We start from the raw sequence: 17,102 nt of genomic DNA, 5'->3' as shown, positions 1-17,102 counted from the left end.
TCAGTAATGTCATCTGCTGAGTAATCATCAGGTCAAAGTTTTAATCCCTACCATTACAGGGGATTGGACCAGGGTGGGTGAATGTCTCACTAGAAGGTACCTATGGGCTGGTAACCTTTAGCTTCCCTAAACTAATTTGCACAAGTAAGCTAGATTAATCAGATGCTGTCTGTGAAGAGCTTGCCCTTAAAATTCAGAGGAAAGTGTCTGATGGTTGTTTGAATAAAGGTAATTGCAGGCTGGGGCTATGGTACTAGTACATGATTCAGTGCAAGGCGTGTAAACAGATAGAGCCATTCTGGATAGAGGGGTAATAGGTCAGATTCAGCAGGGGTGGAGAGAGTAGAAAGAGACATTTCAAAATCTGTATTCTTTTTGTCCTTCCAAGGCATAATTGTTTAATTTTTTTTTCTGGATAATAAACACCTCAATACCCTTACAATAAGTCCCATTTTCTAGAGCTAGTTTGAGTGTTATGTTCCATACAACCAAAAGACCCCTAAAAAGAGCAGCTAAGATTGTTACTTCATGACCTCTGGAGTTTTTACCTACTGAGTCTGGTGCTTATGGAAATCATTTTCTTCAGCAGAAAATGACCATATTCTACTATCATCCTTGCCCATCCCATTGTTTCTATAGCACACCCAGTACAGAAAATGAAAGGAGAAAAATAAGTATGGATGGAAAGAGGGACAAACAGACTCTAAGTAGTCTTGGTGAATTTTGGAGCTATTAACTGAATATTCACCATGCCCATTTCCATGTCATCATCAGGCAGGTTATAGGCTATGCTGCAGTAAAAATGGCAAATCTCAGTAGCTTAACAAAAGTTTGAATTTCTCTGCAGGTCTGGGCAGTCCTCCAGGCTGACTCAGCATTCCAGCCTGCTACAATCAGATAGCACAAATATTAACACATGCTCCCACAGTCACCCAGAAGGGCTAGAGAGGGCTGAAGGGCTTAGCCCTAGCAATCGAATGCCTCTGCCTGGAAGTGATACTCATGAATGACCACACTCACATTCCATAGGCTGAACTCATGATTTGGCCAAACCGAATTTCAAGGGAGGTAGAGTTATGTGATTCCCCCACATGTCTGAAATTAGAGAGCAAACATTTATAAACGGTAATAATGTCAATCAGCATATCTAAATAACCCATATAATCCACCATATGCTACTCATTACAATCCAGTGACTAGGGCATTTGTCTTATCTGTTCCACATGCCAAAGTTAGTTCTGAAATGACTGTGACACACACACACACACACACAACATATTACATCTTTATTAATAATTAAAGTTCTTAACTTAGGGTTTTTTTGGTAAAAACTTAATTTTTGTTCCTCATTCGTGACCTAATAATTTCTGTTCTCCTAAATATATAATATCTACTTCCAAGCTAATTGTAATGCATAGTCAGCTATCTAAGTTTGGGGTACCTGGACGTAGACCCTAAGGTAAATAATCATATAAATGTGATTTATTAAAAAGTGTTCCAAGGAAAAACCAGGAGGGAAGCAGGAAAAGTGACAGGGAAGGGAAGAAAGCCAAGCAAGGGTGAGACATCCAGCAAAGACGGTAACTTTGGCCCAATCCTGCAGGGATCATCTGGAGACTTATAAGTACACTTCTGAGCTGTCCGTGTCAGGGACCAGGGAGCTGACTATTTGTATCCACCAGGTTTGGGTGATCAGACTGCCTCAGGAAGATATTAATTCCTAGGCACTTCCTGCTCTCTCCACATTCAGGCAAAGGCCAAGGAAGCCCAAGGACAGTGCTCTGACAAAAGATCCAGGTAAAACACACAGGGGGCTGCCATGGAAATGGAAAAGTTTGGGAGAGGCTCAGGGTCAAGGGACTGAGAGCATATGCTAGTCAGGATTGATAGCCACTTGGATAGAGGAATGGTGCAAGGAAAATGACAAGATCACTGAATTAAAAGATGCAGTGGGGAAGAAAAGTAATCTCTTCTTATCTTACTTCAGATTACTTTCATTCTCCCACCTCCACAATGAATTTGCCATCCTAAGAATAAGGGTGATGGAATTTCCTAGGCAGATGGCTTCACTCCTTTGCCGTTTCTAATCCCCAAATGATGTGCCTTCCGTTGCCTGAAATTCTTAACTCACAGAAAATAGCATTTAATTCTTTGATAGGTAAAGTGAAAATATTCCTAAAATGGGAAATAAATTGACTTAATTCAGAAGTGAGATCTGTCCCAGATGTTTGCAGTACCCCTTCTTCCCTGGCTGGAAAGGCATTAGGTATATGTTTGATGTTTTATCTGTTCAGAATCCTCATTTCCAAGATGTCTTATCCACATGATTCTACATGATCATATCTCAAGGTTGTAGTTCTATAGATCAATATTGGACACGTGATGCCTTCTTTTCCCATGAGAGTTCTTTTCTTTGGACAACTGAATTCAGTCTTTTTCTGGAAAACAGGTCATATTGATACTAAGAAGCTTTCGGCAGCTATGTTATTCCACCATATGGGTTAGGAAAGAAGAGAAAGCGGTTCTACCGAAAGAAAAAGAAACATGAATCAGACATGCAGAAAAGAGCAGAGATTAAAGAAGAAAGACTGCTGGTATTCTATTCCCTGATTCCACTGTGTTCCCATGACCCAGCTACATGACAGCCCTTGGGGACCGTGAGACCCCCCACAACATTCTTATAATTTATTAGCATTTTTTGCTGGAGTTGGGTTGAATTTCAGTTGTGGATAACCAAAGGGTAGTAAGTAATAAGGAAATTTATTCCTAATTGTCAAAACTTGGAAGCAACCAAGATGTTTTTCAGTAAGTGAATGGATAAATAAACTGTGGTATACTCAGGCAATGGACTATTATTCAGTACTAAAAGAAATGACCTATCAAGCAATAAAGAAACATGAAGAAAACTTAAATGCATATTATTAAGTAAAAGAAGCCAACCTGAAAAGGCTACATCATGTATGATTCCAACTATGTGACATTCTGGAAAAGCCAAAACTATGGAGACAGTAAAAACATCAGTGATTGCCTGAGGTCAGTGGGAAGAAAGAGATAAATAGGTGGAGCAGAGAGGATTTTTAGGGTGGTGAAACTACTCTGTGAAATAATATAACGGTGGGTACATGTTATTCTACATTCGTCCATACTCACAGAATTTACAACACAAAGAGTGAACCCTCAGGTAAACTATGGCCTTTGGATAATAATGATGTATAAATGCAGCTCATCAGTTGTAACACTGTACCACTGTGGTGGGGGATGTTGATAATGGGGGAGGCTATGCATGTGTGGAGGCAGTGAGTATGTGAAATATCTTTATACCTTTCTCCCAATTTTGCTGTGAACCTAAAATTAGACTTAATAAGGGAAACTAAGAGCAACAGTTTCTCAGCTGTAGATTCTGACTAGGACAAATCCTGGGTCTAGATCTGTGGAGCCACCTTCTCTCCAGAGGTCTGGCAGAATGAAGGGTGATCCAGAAGCTAAAGTGGTGACAAGCAGAGCCCTGGGATATAAGAAGGTTTTCGAGAAGGCACTGCCACTTCTTTTTTCCCATATCTCTCTTCACAGAACCTCTACCTTTCTTTCCCTCTTCTCAAATTATTATGGTGCATTATTCCAGGATGTGAAAACCTCTGAGGAATAACACAGATAAACAATGTGATACTGAAAATAAAGGAGTATCATAAGATGCATCCAGGAAGGCATCAATGCATGAAATATTGGAAAGGAAAGTGCCTTTTCTAATAGGATGAAGGACTGAAAGACTAATGGGTAGGCCCCTGTGACTTGATCCATCTCCTGAAAACCATGTGTTACTTATATAGGTTAGAATTCAGAGGTGAGATGCTAGTGGGGATACATATTTAAATATTTATTGAAATTGAAAAACAAAGTCAGGATTTTCTTTTTCCTCACAGAAAATTCCACTTTAGTTATTGTTTCTCAATTAAGAACTGGCTTTGCCAGTGACGTTTTTTGGCAGACATGTTCTCTAAATTAAATAAGTTAAATGTGCTGCTGTATTGTTTCAATGAAAAATATTTAACACATAAGTGCAATACACAATTTGCTGGAAATTATAATTCTGTTTAATTATTAAATCATCACTATAAAACTTTAGCTAACACCTGAAAAATATAATGTAAAAAATTATTTTGAAGGCACTAAAGCAAAAACATTGGATATCTCTAGATCAGCAAAACATATTCATTCAGACTTAACCGCTATGACAAAGACATGCTAGACAAACCCATTTTTTTTTTCTTTTCAGACTCTTGAATGTCTCATGACCTAGGACCACACACTTTGGCCAATTAGCCTAGTGGCTCAGATCTCACATATTTGCTAGTTTCTAGTTTTGACATGTGAAAGAGAAGACACAACACAAGTGTACTAGGTACCCATAAAGTGGTCATTTTTTATATTCTAGGGGTAATGAATAAAAACAATTTTACTTGTTCTATAATTTTGTATAATGCCAATATCAAATTTTTATAGTACTCTATAGCTAATATTTCATGTATTATTTCATTTTATTCTCATGAACTTTAAGTAGATTTTTTTTTTGGCTGTACCTAAAATCCTGAGATAGAAATTCTTTTCAAATGATTTATTGAGGGAATATCATTAGGAGAAAGTGTGAGAGAAGCCAGACAGGACAAGAACTAGAACATAAGCAAGTGGTTTCAGCTAGTCACTAGGTTCAATCTAATCCCACAGATAAGCTCTGTGCACAGACTGCACCACAGAGTTGGACCCCCCCATTCAAGGGGCTGGCTTTCTGTACCCCTGTCCCTGGGGGTAGGGGGAAGTTCCTGTTTGAGCAATACTCTCTGTAGAGAAGAGGGATATTGTCATCAATACTTACAGGAGATGGGAGATGGATACTCTAGATGGTAAAGAGAAACTGGGAGGAGCATCAAAAATATCTTCAGTTTTTTATTTAGAAATAAGTACCCAAATTCAGAAGGTTTAAGTATATTGTGCTAGGATTCCATAGACAGTAGATGCTGCAGTTATGGCAAAAGATTGGGTCTTTTGACAGTATGATACAGATTTTGCTGATGCTACACAGGTTCACGTCCAATTCATATAGTTTATGGAGCTAAACAATGTAACATGAAATCAGAAGGACATTTACTAGCTATTTCCTTGGATATTTATCCTTTGGAGATATGACTTTAGGCAAGTTATTTAACATATAAAAGTCTCAATTTCTTAAATAAAAAATGTGAATAACGGTAACTACCATTGTATATTTCTGAGGATTAAAAAATGCATGGAAAACATCTATCATTGTGCTTTATGTAGTATATATGCTCCAGAATGTTCATTTTTCTTCATTTTCTATTTTACCTATGAATATACACATTAAAAAAATAATATAGAGAATATATCAGACAACACAGAAATGTCTACTCACATAATTTATAGGGAATATTGTCATACTGATTAGATTTTCTAGAAAGTCCTTCCAGTTCAAGTTGCCACCACAAAAGCTTTAAAATTGGCTACTACAATTTGGTAATTACTTTCTCATTTGAGCCTGTGTACTTAAAAAAAAAGTGATTGAAGTATAACACACATACAGAAAAGTGCAAAAGTCATGTGTATAGTTTAATGAATTATTGCAAAGTAAATACACCCCTATGTAACCATGACAGAAACAAAGATCAAGAAATAATAACATTAGTCTGGGCATAGTGGCTCACACCCATAATCCCAGTACTTTGGGAGGCTGAGGTGAGCGGATCACTTGAGCCCAGGAGTGCAACACCAGTCTTGCCAACATGGTGAAACCCCATCTCTACTAAAAATACAAAAATTAGCCAGTCATGGTGGCACACACTTGCAATCTCAGCTACTCAGGAGGCTGAGGCATGAGAATCGCTTGAACCTGGGAAGCGGAGGTTGCAGTGAGCTGAGATGGCACCACTGCACTCCATCGTGGGTGACAGATGGAGACTCTGCCTTAAGAAAATAAGTAAATAACTAACTAAAGAAATAAATATGAAATTACTAGCAGCCTAGAATTACCCACTTCCCACTTAAGACCCCATACCAATTACCAATCTCTCCCTATTTCCTAAGGGAAATCACTTTCAGGACTTACAATGACACAGCTAAATTTTTGCTAGTTTGAAGGTTATGTAAATGGAATCAAATAGAAGTAACATGTTCTACTGAGTACAGTGGCATACACCTGCACTTTAGGAGGCTGAGGAGGGAGGAGTTTGAGGCCAGCCTAAGCAACATGGCCAAAACCTGTTTCTACAAAAAATACAAACATTGGCCAGGGTTGGTGGCATTCCTGTAGTCCCAGCTACTCGAGAGGCTGAAGTGAGAGGATTGTTGAGTCCAGGAAGTCGAGGCTGTAGTGAGCCGTGATGAAGCCACTGCACTCCAGCCTGGATGACAAAAAAAAAGAAAAAAGAAAGCAAAACAAAAATCATGTGTGCTTTCTTTCACTCAAGTCATTTATGTTTTTATGCATAGTTGTGTTTTTTCTATTTTCATAGCTGAATAGCATTACTATAGATGCATATTTAAATATTTTATTGCTGATGAACATTTCAGTTGTTTCCAGTTTTGGACTATTACCAATAATAATACTGCAGTGAATATTACTAAGCTTGTCATTTGCTATGCATGTGCATACATTTCTTTGGGGTTCAAACATAGGAGTGAAATTGCTGAATTATAAAGTATGATGGTTAGCTTGAATTCATATTGCTAATCAACTTTCCAAAGTGTCGGTAACAGTTTACACTCCATTCCTCAGCAATAGAAAGCACTTGTTGCTCTGTATTGTTACCAACAGTTGGTTTACTCTTTTGCTTTTGTCATTCTGGTGGCATACCGCTGTGCACTTACCAAACTTATGCTTTCATCTTCTGTTTCCCTGATCTGTTATGATGTTCAGCACCTTCTCATATGTCCAGTGGCCATTTTGACATCGATTTTTGTGAGTAACTTTTTAAATCTAATGCCATATTTCTGTTGGATTGTCTTTGTTTTTATCGGATATAGAGAACTTCTATATTTTTGGATACCAGCCTTTTGTTATTTTTACCTTCTCCACTCTGTAGTTTGGCTTTTGCCATCTTAATGATGTCTTTCAATATAGAGAATTTCTTAATTTTAAGGTAGTTCAACTTGTCAGTATTTTCCCTTTATGATCAGCACTTCTTATGTTCTAATAAATCTTTTTTCTCCCAAATTTATATTCTCTATGTTATCTCTATGTTTATATTTTACATTTAGTTCTACAACCACCTGGAAATGATTTTTATTTATTTATTGTGTGATGTGGTAGTTAAGGTTTGTTTTTTCCATATAAAAATGTAATAGTGTTTAGTGAAAAATGATGTCCTTTTGCCACTGTTCTGCAGTGCCACATTAGATATAAATCAAGTGTTCATACACACTCAGGTCTGTTTCTGATTACGCTATTCTGATCTGTTATTCTATTCATCTGTCTTTGTACCAATATCATTCTTATTACTGTAGCTCTGTATTTATTTTGATATCTAATAGAGCAGGTTCTCTCAGTTTTCTCTTCTTCAAGATTGCCCTGGTTATTTGCATTTCAATGTATATCTCTACAAAAAAAATCTGGGTACAGAAATACAGCTAGATAGAAGGAATAAAGAAGCTATAGTATTTGATAGTACAGTAGAGAAATTATAATTAACCTTGTATATTTAAAAGTAAGTAGAAGAATTGTAATGTTGCCAACACAAATACAAATGTTTAAAGTGATAAATATTCCAATTACCCTGATTTGCAATACAGATTGTATTATTACAATAGACACTCTATACATGTATCAAAATGTCACATGTATAAAATATCACATGTATAAAGTATATATTTATTTATATATACAATGATATATTTTAAAAATTTTAAGAAAAAAGAAAAATATGAGAATTTTGAATGTAATTGCATTCAATTTTTAGGTTAACTTAGAGAAAAGTGGCATCTTTCAAACCATGAACATACTATAATTTTTTATTTATTTATATATTTAATTTCTGTCAATGTTGCCTAATAGTTTTAGGGAGAAGAGGTGTTTGATTGTTTGATATTATTTGGCTATGTCCCCCCAAAATCTCATCTTGAATTATAGTTTTAATAATCCTCATGTGTCATAGGAGGGACCCTGTGGAAAGTAATTGAATCATGGGGGAGATTCCCCCATGCTGATCTCATGATAGTGAGTGATTTCTCATGAGATCTGATGGTTTTATAAGGGGCTTTTCCCTGCTTTGTGCTGCACTTCTCCTTCATGATGCCATGTAAAGGACATGTTTTACTTCCCCTTCTGCCACAAGTGAAAATTTCCTGAGTCCTCCCAAGCCATGCTGAACTGTGTATCAATTAAATATTTTTTCTTTATAAATTACCCAGTCTCAGTTGTTGCGTCTTCATTAGCAACATAAGACAGACTAATACAGTGTTTTACATATTTTATTGGATTTTCTTTGAACTAGATATTTGAAATATTTTGGTAACCATGTAGGAAGAATTAACTGTCTCAGAATTTGGTTCTAGTGTTCAAAGGGTGCAGGCTGATGCTTATTTGCATACGGCATAAGATAATAAGACTACTATGAATGTGCTAATTTCCCAGGATTTATTTTTTTAGTTTTCTTTAGTAGTAACTTCAATGAATTACAGTTAAGTATTAATGCCTCAGATTTTGTGAGAGGTTACCTAAAGAAATATTCATATGAAGATTATTTTACATATTCATACATATGTATGAATTCTATAAATATATGTAATTTTATTTCAAATTTTTATTTTGAATGTTTTAAAAATTATAGAAATGCTATTATACACTATGCATTCTTTAGCAACTTGCCTTTTCAACATTATTTTAAATATTTATTCATATTTTTACATTTAGGTCCAGCTCTAATTTTAACTATTGCATGGGTTTTTTCTCTTACAAATAAATAGGCGTTTATCTAGAGTCCCACTAAGATTTAATTTTCTTTTGCAGATTTTCTTTCAGCTATTAAAACCAATGCTGCTATGAATATTTTAGTACATTTATCTTCACATACAAATGTGAATAGTGTATATCTAGTAGTAGAATCACTGGGTTGAAAGCTAGGCACATCTTTAATTTAATTTTATTTTTTTGAGACAGAGTACGGCTGTGTTGCCCAGGCTGAAGTGCAGTGGCACAGTCTCAGCTCACTGCAACCTCCACCTCCCAGGTTCAAGTGATTCTCCTGCCTCAGCCTCCCAAGTAGCACACTCAGCTAATTTTTGTACTTTTTTTTTTTTCTGAGACGGAGTTTCGCTCTTGTTACCCAGGCTGGAGTGCAATGGCACAATCTCGGCTCACCGCAACCTCCACCTCCTGGGTTCAGGCAATTCTCCTGCCCCAGCCTCCTGAGTCGCTGGGATTACAGGCACGCGCCACCATGCCCAGCTAATTTTTTGTATTTTTAGTAGAGACGGGGTTTCACCATGTTGACCAGGATGGTCTCAATCTCTTAACCTCGTGATCCACCCGCCTCGGCATCCCACAGTGCTGGGATTACAGGCTTGAGCCACCGCGCCAGGCCCAATTTTTGTACTTTTAGTAGAGACAGTGTTTCACTCTGTTGGCCAGGCTGGTCTTGAACTCCTGACCTCGTGTTCCACCTGCCTCAGCCTTCCAAAGTGCTGGGATCACAGGTATGAGCTGCCATGCCTGGCCCTTAAATTATATTGAAGATTTCAAATTGCCTTTTAACTTGAATGTACCAATTTACACTCTGTCAGGAATATATGCTCCCTATTATTAGTATATTAACACTTTTATTTCACCCCATCACATGCTTGTGAAACAGTATCTCATTTACTTGTCAAAGCGAATTTTTTTGAGGGAATGTAAAGCTTAACGTCCTTTATTATGTTTACTGGCCATTTGGTTTCCACTTGGGTAAATTACTTGTCATTGTCCATGATGATTTTGTACTGTGTCAATGTGACTAGGCTAGACCTGTTTACCAAAATTCCCCTCCCTGAATGGTTCCAGTTAGAATTGACCAAAAGGGAAACAAATATGAGATTTGGAAGGTAGAAGTGAAGCAAAAGCTGTTTAGCTTTGAAGGTTGTCATGACTGAATATGGTGAGAGATGGGCACAGAGATGTTTGCAATTTTTAGCTTGTCCTTTCTTTTCTCCATGATGTCTAGCTCTTCATGATAGCTGGCCTGATAACAAATCACAATCCTCAGCTCTCCACCAGATCCAGAAACAACAGCCTTCCAGTCTTCTCTCCCAACACTCCTGTGCATTGCCACTCCAGCAACTAAAAGTGCCTGGCTTCAGGAGAGCTAGTTAGTTAGTGCCTTTTCTCTGATTTTTAAATTTCTTCCTTTAGAACCTATGCTCCCCAGTTTCTTCTACAATTGTGTAAGTCGTTATACAATAAAAAATTCTTCAGAGACAAAACAACTTGATAAAGAAGGAAGAACCTAGTAGGCTAAGAGCTGAGAGAGAAGAGATAGACTGAAATGAGCCCAATATCTGGCATAGCATTTTTGCTCAAAGCATTTGCCAAATCATAAGCATCTCTCCACATTCCAAGAAGATAAGTGTAATAGAACTAGGGAAAAAAGTGTAAATTATGGCATTCTCCAAGGAGAAGGATCCCCAGTAAAATCTCGGTTTTCAATAGGATGACTGGAGGGGTACACTTTAGGAATGGTTGCTAACAAGAAATAGAATGGAATTTATAAAACTGATGCCCAGCTTCAAATCATTTTAAACAGACTTTGTAAATATCGTTCCTTATTATTTTTTAAAAAACACAGCAAGAAGACATCCAATTTTTAATCAGGAATGTAGAAGCAGCTTAGGAATCTTTACTTTGTCCTGACAGCAAGTAAAAAGCCGAACAAACTGAAAAAATCAACAGCTCTTCTAGGATTTTTAAGAGTATTGAGGTCAAAGGGAAAACTGATGATCCCAAATTTGTGAGACAGACAGACAGATACAGAAAAATGGCAAAATATCACAGCAGAAAACTATATGGGAAGCAGTGCTAGGGTAGAAAAACCTGAACTGTAACTGACTAATTGCTCAAGTATGAGAGTTAAAAACTCCAGACAAACCCAGTCACAAGGAGGCCTCCACATTTTTGTGAGGTTTACCTCCAGGAGCTCAACCAGGTTCTCAAGAGTCTGTTTTTCTTAACAAAGTATGCCCTCAAGAGAAACTGGTTAACCAGAGCCTAATCTGCTAGTGTTTTATCAGAGCCATCTAAGGGAAGGGAAATACCAAACTCCAGTTCATTCTGCCTTACCATGGGACAGAAGGGAAATACCCAATTCTAGCCAATTCTGGCCATCCTGTCTCACCCAAGGGAAGAGGAAAAAAAAAAAATCCCTGAGAAACACTTATGAAGTTCGAGACCAGAGACATTAGCTCACTAAAAGACATACCTAACTGTAGTGCTATAGGACATGTCTACTTCCCCTATATCTTACCTCCATATTACTAAAAGCCTATTTACAGTAGTTCATTTTAAACAATACATCATGTTTGGCTAACATGAAAAAAAATTACAAGGCACACTAAAATGCAAATAACTTTTTGAAGAGACAGAGCAAGCATCAGAACCAGACATAATGGGAATGTTGGCAATACCAAACAGGGAATTTAAAGCAATTATGATTACTATGATGAAGTAGACAGCATACAAGGGCAGAGGGTAATGTAAGTAGAGAGATGAAAAATGTTAAGAAATAACCAAAAATATGGTAGAGGCTAAAAAATAGTGTAACAAAAATGAAAAATGTGGCTGGGCATGGTGGTTCATACCTGTAATCTCAGCACTTTGGGAGGCCAAGGCAGGAGGATTGTTTGAGTATAGGAGTTCAAGACTAGCATGTACAATATAGTGAGATCTTATTTCTCTAAAAAAATATAAAAACTAGCTAGGCATGGTGGCACACACCTGCAGTTCCAGCTACTCAAGAGTCTGAGGTGGGAGAATCAACTGAGCCTGGGAAGTTGAGGCTGCAGTGAGCTGTGCTTACACCACTGCACTACAACCTGGGTGTCAGTGTGAGACCTTATCTCCCACCAAAAGAAAAAAGAAAAGAAAGAAGAGAAAAAAGAAAAGAAGGAAAAGAAAAAAGAAGAAAGAAAAGAAAAGAAAGTAAGAAAGAAAGAGGGAAGGAAGGAAGGAAAGAGAAAGAAAGAAAAAGAAGGAAGAAAAGAAAGAAGGAAGAAAGGAAAGAAGGAAGAAGGAAGGAAGGAAACAAGAAGTGAAAATTGCATTCAATTGACATATTAGAAGATTAGGCACAGCTAGGGAAAATTTCTCTGATCTTGAGGATATCTCAATAGAAACCTCCAAAATTGAAAAGCAAGGAGAATAAAGACTAATACAACACCATCAACAACTAAAACAACAGAACAAAAAAATCCAAGATTGTGGGACAACTACAACGATGTAACATGCATGAAATGGAAATACCAGAAGGAGAAAGAGAAGAAATATTTAAAACAAGGATGACTAAGAATTTACCCCAAGCTAATGTTAGGCATCAAACCACAGATCCAGGAAGCTCAGAAAATACTGATCAGCATAAGTAAGCAAAACATAAAACAAAAAACACCAAACCCCAAACCCTATACATAGGCATTATTTTCTCAAAAAAATCCCAGAGGAAAAAATAAAACCTTGCCTATAGAACAAAGTTAAAAATTACCCATGACTTCTCAGAAATCATGCAAGTGAGAAGAGATTGTAGCAAAATATTTATAAAGCTTTGATAGAAAAAAACATCAAGCCAGAATTCTGTACCCTGTGAAATTATCTTTCGAGGTGAGCAGAAAGAAAGAATTTCTCAGAAAAACAAAAATTAAGGAAATTTGTTGCCAGCAGACCTGTCTTGCAAGACATGTCAAAGAAGCTCTTTAGACAGAACTAAAATAATAGAGGGCAGAAACTCAGATTTACATAAAGAAAGAAACATCATCAAAGAAGGAAGAAGTGAAGGCAAAATGAAACTTTTTTGTATTCTTAATGTAATGTATAGCATTTTTCCACGTAATAATAGCAACAATGCATTCAATTATATATGTGTACATATGTATCTTATGTATGAATATATGCTAATATGTAAGTAAAATGAATGACAGCAATGTTACAAGTGATGGGAGAGAGGAATTAAGACTACATTATTATATGGCACTCAGACTATCTGTAAAGAGATACAGCATTATTTGAACGTGAGCTTGCATTAATTAGGAATGTATGTTGCAAACTCTATGGCAACCACATAAAAATGTAAAAAAGCAGGTATAGCTGATAAGCTAAGAACACAGAGAAAGCAAAGTCATAAAAATGCACAATTAAAACCACAAAAGAGACAAAAATAAGAACAAAGAAAAACGGCAATAACTAGGAAACAGTAAGAAATATGGTTGATATTAATCCAGCTATGTCAATAATCACTTTAAACATCAATGGTATAACTACACTAAGGAAAAGACAGAGATTATCAGAGTGGATCAAAAAATAAAATTATAAGTTTTCTATATGAAATCCAATGTAAATATAAGTTCACATATATATATGTAAATAAATAGAGAAAAAGACACTATGCTAATCCTAATCAAAATAAAGTGGCAGTAGCTATATTAATTTCAGACAAAAAAGATTTTACAGCAAAGAAACTTACGAGGAATAAAAAGGGGCATTACCTAACAATAAAGGAATCGATTGTCTAAGAAGACATAACAACGCTCATCATATATGTACCCAACCACCAAACACCAAAATACATGGGGCAAAACTAATAGAACTATGAAGAGAAATAGACACATTTACTATTATAGTTGAGAACTTTAACACTCCCTCTAAAAGAAATGGAGATCCAACAGGCTTCTCCAGAAAATCAGTAAGGACATAGTTGAATTCAACTACATCATCACTCAACTGGCTTGACATGTATAAACTACTTTATTAAGTAACTGCAGAATATACATTTTTTCTCAAGCTCACATTGAACATTTAAGAAGATAAATCACACTGTAGACCATAAAACACATCTTAACAAATTTAAAATAATAGAAATCATACCATGTTTTCTCTCAGACCACACTGAAATTACACTGAAATCTATAAAGGAAAGATAACTGGAAACTCTCAAAATATGTGAAGAGCAAACAGCACACTTCTAAATAACACATGGGTTAGTCTTAAGAGAAATGAAAAATAATTGCTAACAAATAAAAATGAAAACATAACATTAAAATTTGTGTGATGCTACAAAAACAGTGTACAGAGGAAAATATTATGGCATTTAATTTATGTATTAAAAACAAGGAAAGCCAGCCTGGGCAACATAGCAAGACCCAGCCTCTATTAAAAAAATAATAATAAAGAAAGAAATGAAAAAAGTTAGCTTGATGTGGTAGTACACACCTGTATTCCTAACTACTCAGGAGACAAACAGGAAGATAGCTTGAGCCCAGGAATGTGAGGCTGCAGTGAGCCACGAGCTGCACTATCCAGTCTGGGCAGAAAAGGAGACCCTGGGTCAAAAAAAAAAAAAAAAAAATCAATAATCAGTAGTCTAAATTAGAGCAGAAATCAATAAAATTGAAAACAAATCAATAGAGAAAATAAACAAATTCAAAAGCTTATTCTTTGAAAAGATCAGCAAAATTGATAAGCCTCAACAGCTCAGCGGTAGTACAATCAAACACCAGGAAGATTTCTAAGGGGTTTTGTTTTGTTTTGTTTTGTTTTGTTTTGTTTTGTTTTGTTTCTGAGACAGCTCTGTGGCCCAGGATGGAGTGCATTGTAGACAACATTGTAGACCATAAAACACACCTTAACAAATTTAAAATAATAGAAGACATACCATGTTTTCTCTCAGACAACAGGATGGAGTGCAGTAGTGCGATCTCAGCTCACTGCAACCTCTGCCTCTCAGGTTCAAGTGATTTTCCTGCTTCAGTTTCCTGAGTAGCTGGGATTACAGGCTCTCCTGACCATGCCAGGCTAATTTTTTTTTTTTTTTTTTTTTTTTTTTGCAGTAGAGACAGGGGTCTCACCATGGTGGCCAGGTTGTTTTCAAACTCCTGGCCTCAAGTGATCCGCCCATCTCAGCTTCCCGAAGTGCTGGGCTGGGACTATAAGCATAAGTCACTGCACCCAGTTGATTTCTAAGGTTTAAAAAAAATTATTTGTGGATAAATACTTAAGAGGATGTATACCCCATTCCCCATGATGTACTTATTTCACATTGCATGCCTGTATCAGTGTATCTCATGTACCTCATAAATACATAGACCTGCTATGAGATATTTTCCTATAGTGTTGTTTGAGCTTCTTATATATTCTGGTTATTATTCCCTTGTCACATGGATAGTTTGCCAATGTTTTCTTTCATTCTGCAGGTTGTCTCTTTACTTTCTTGATTGTTTTCTTTGCTGTGCAGAAGTTGTTTTTAACTTGATGTGATCCCATTTGTCCATTTTTGCTTTGGTTGCCTGAGCTTATGGGGCATTGCTCAAAAATTCTTTGCCTAGACCAGTGTCCTGGAGCTTTTGTCCTGTGTTTTCCTGTAATAATTTCATAGTGTGAGGTCATAGATTTAAGCCTTTAATCCATTTTCATGTGATTTTTGTATATTGTGACAGGTGTGGATTTCGTTTCATTATTCTGCATATGAATATCCAGTTTTCCCAGCACTGTTTATTGAAGAGACTGCCTTTCCCCAGTGCATGTTCTTGGCACCTTTGTTGAAAATGAATTCACTTTAGGTGTGCAAATTTGTTTCTGAGTTCTCTATTCCATTCCATTGGTCTATGTGTCTGGTTTTATGCCAGTATCATGCTGTTTCGGTTACTATAGCTCTGTATTATAATTTGAAGTCAGGTAATGTTATTTCTCCTGTTCTTTTTGCTTAGGATAACTTTACTATTCTAGGTCTTTCGTGGTTCCATATAAATTTTAGAATTGTTGTTTTCTATTTCTGTGAAGACTGTCATTGATATTTTGATAGAGATTGCATTGGCTCCACAGATTGTTTTAGGTAATATGCACATTTTAACAATATTGGCCCCTCCAATCCATAAACATGGACTATTTTTCCATTGTCTCTTTAATTTCTTTCATCAATGTTTTATAGTTTTTATTATAGAGATCTTTCACTTCTTTGGTTAATTCCTAGATATTTAATTTTATGTGTGGCAATTGTAAGTAGGATTACATTTTAAATTCCTTTTTCATATTATACACTGTTGGCATAGAAATGCTACTGATTTTTGTATCTTAATTTTGTATCCTGCAATTTTATTCAATTTATCAGTTCAAATAGTTTTTTTTGGTGGAGTCTTTAGTTTTTTCCAAATATAATATTATATTATCTGCAAACAAGGAAACTTTGACTTCTTTGTTTCCAAGTTGGATGCATTTTATATCATTCTCTTGTCTGATTGCTCTAGCTAGGACTTCCGGTACTATATTGAATAACATTCTGGTTATTAAAAACTGAATGACTTTCAGTTTTTTCCCATTCAGTATGATATTAGCTGTGGATATGTCATATATGGCTTTTATTACATTGCAGTATGTTCCTTCTATACCCAATTTCTTGAGGGTTTTTTTTAAATCATGAAGAGATATTGAATTTTATCAAACGCTTTTTCAGTATCAGTTGAAATAATCATTTTTAAAATTCTTCGTTCTGTTAATATGATGTATCACATTGATTGATTTGTGTATGTTAAACCACCCTTGCATCCCAGGGATAAGTCCCGCTTGGTCATAATGAATAATTATTTTCTTCAATTGCTATGAGTTCCCCCAAGCCCTGAATGGGTAAGGTTTTTGTCTCTAGTCCCAGACTCCCAAACTTCACCTCTTGACCAACCTGGGGCTTGGGGGAATCTCTCAGCCCTAAGGGAAGGACACAGACCTGGCTTGCTTTGCCACTTGCTGAATGAAAACCTTTAGGGCTTTGAGTGAAAAAGACAGTAGCCAGGGAGTGGTTACCACAGCTCTTTGGCAAGAATCTGCTGTGCTGGCATCAGGTCTGACCCAGTACAGTCACAGTGTTAGTGGTGCT

The sequence above is a fragment of the Sapajus apella genome, unplaced genomic scaffold, assembly GCF_009761245.1.
Source record: "Sapajus apella isolate SASKATOON/1434 unplaced genomic scaffold, GSC_monkey_1.0 scaffold124, whole genome shotgun sequence".
Classification (NCBI taxonomy): domain Eukaryota; kingdom Metazoa; phylum Chordata; class Mammalia; order Primates; family Cebidae; genus Sapajus; species Sapajus apella.
Note: the sequence above shows the minus strand (reverse complement) of the source record.